This window comes from Bison bison, unplaced genomic scaffold (genome assembly GCF_000754665.1).
Source record: "Bison bison bison isolate TAMUID 2011002044 unplaced genomic scaffold, Bison_UMD1.0 scf7180017864266, whole genome shotgun sequence".
NCBI lineage: Eukaryota > Metazoa > Chordata > Mammalia > Artiodactyla > Bovidae > Bison > Bison bison.
Genome location: NW_011494838.1, coordinates 954,359 through 956,355, shown reverse-complemented (window position 1 = coordinate 956,355; position 1,997 = coordinate 954,359). Strand labels below are relative to the sequence as shown.

The window sequence follows — 1,997 nt, the reverse complement described above, 5'->3', positions numbered from 1 at the left end:
CCTCCCCTTCGCCTCTCGCCCGGAGCTCGGGCCCCGTCTGCTGCCTGCACGATGCATGTCTGTGCGGGGGGGCACGGGCGCTGCATGCAGACCACAGAGCCGTGGGGCCCCCTCCACCCGCCCCCGCCCATCCGGGCATCCGCGTGGCGCCCTGGGCCCTGCGCTCCCAGACGAGGGCCAGTGACACCGGCTGACCTCTGCCCCTCCGTGCTGGAGACAGCCTCGCAAACAGGTCTGAACAGCTGGAGGTCTTCTGGGGAGAAGCAGGGACGAGGAGGCGGTCGTCCTTGCGCAGCATTTCCTGTTTGTGAATCTGCACGTTGAGGCTACTTCCCTTGCTCATGACATCATTATTTTGGAGAAAATAAACTTTCCTCCATGTGTTTCCAGTTAGGGAACACCGGATGCCGTTTCTGGGGCCTCATATGAAGTCCTGCTCTGCTGTGAAGTCAGCCTGTCCATTTTAAGCAGAGTTCCTGGTCAGAGGCGTTTCTCTGACCTGCTTATTACTTGGCCAGTCCTGGGCTGTCCAACACTGGGCTGGAGTCACCATGTGCAAGGCAGTTTCGTCCCGCGTGCCGCAGTGGGGGAGGATGTCTTTGGTGTTTTGTCGGTTGGCAGGACACGGAAGCTTCCCCAGAGACCTCGAGGCGGAACTGGGGAGGCCTCACCCAAAGCAGGAGCTTCCGAAGCACACGCTGGGCTCGTGCTTAAATACCTGTTTATTTATTCGGCTGAAAGCTGCTTTCCCAGCCCGCTGTGCTTGGTGTGGACTGTATTGGGGGGGAGGTTGGCCTGAGGGCTGCGTGCACAGAGGTCAGGCCATCGCAGGGACCCATGGGCATCTGGAGAGGCGCTGGGGAGGGAGGCTCCCCGGGAGCATGTCCCCGCATCCCTCTTGGTGTGAAGGGCTCGGGCTGGGCAGGACACACTCTCAGGAGCCAGGTGAAGCTCTGGCCTTGGGGTTGGGGGAGTGATCTGGGTTGTTTTGGAGGAAAACAGAGTGGGTGGAACAGGGAGGAAGGGAGTGGCACCCCCGAGGTGAGGTCTGCGTGGACACTGGTGACTAAGGCCCTGGGGCGTGTCCTGCAGACCCCGGGGAGGCGCTGGGCAGGGGTCTCTGCTGCTGAGACTTGGGGGTGAAGAGGCAGGCGGCTCAGACCCAGGCCCACCCGCGCGGAGGCCTCTTGGGAGAAGGGGCGTGTCCCCAAGGAGAGCAGGCTCAGGTCCGCTCCCAGAGTGTGCCCAGCCCAGGGACCTCCACGCCCCTCGGCCAGAGGCAGGGCTGGTGGAGGGGGGAGGCAGAGGCCCTGTCTACCCAGCAGCTCTACCCTCTCAGGCCTTAAAGGAGGAGGGCACGACTGTGCAGTGCGAGTGTTTAGACTTTATTTGAGTGAATCGATTGGTGGGGGGTCTCACTAATGGGCCATGTGCACACACACCCCGCCCCGCTCCCAGGCTGGGCAAGGCTTGTGCAGGGATCTCACTAATGTGGCCCCCCGCCCTGCTCCCAGGCTGGGTGAGGCCGTGGAGCCGGTGCAAACGCAGAGTGAGAAACCTTGTGAGGGCCTGCGTCCTCAGGTCGCCAGCTGCCTGGTGTCCTTCATGCTGGTCTCTGCCCCTCCGTTGGAGCCGCCCCGGGCTCCCTGGAGGCCACAGGCTGGTGTTGGGCACTGTGCCGGGTGGGGCCCCCTTTCCTGCCCTGGGCCCATTTCCTCTCTGTTGGGGGTGGCCTCGAGGCAGCACCCATGGCTGGCCACCTGCGGGGCCGGCTTGTGGGTTTTTAAATCCAGCTTCCATGTGGTCCCTTCTCTCCCCGTTGTCCTCGCCCAGGACTGTCCCTGGGCCTGGCCGGCGGGCTCCCCTGGTCAGCCCGGCTGGGCCGCCCACGCCGACTGCTGGGGGCGCGTCCTCGGTAGTCAGGACGGAGCTCTCCTCCCCCCGCCTGCCCCGGCCACCCTGCCCTGAGGCCCCCACGCAGGCGGGAGGGCGCTGGG

The 1,997-nt window shown here is 64.6% G+C and overlaps 1 protein-coding gene across 1 annotated transcript in view; it reads left to right on the top strand.

Annotated features, from left to right (window-relative positions):
- PXDN (peroxidasin) overlaps positions 1-1,997 on the top strand; it is a 40,178-nt gene that overhangs the window by 7,970 nt on the left and 30,211 nt on the right. The window lies entirely within an intron of this gene.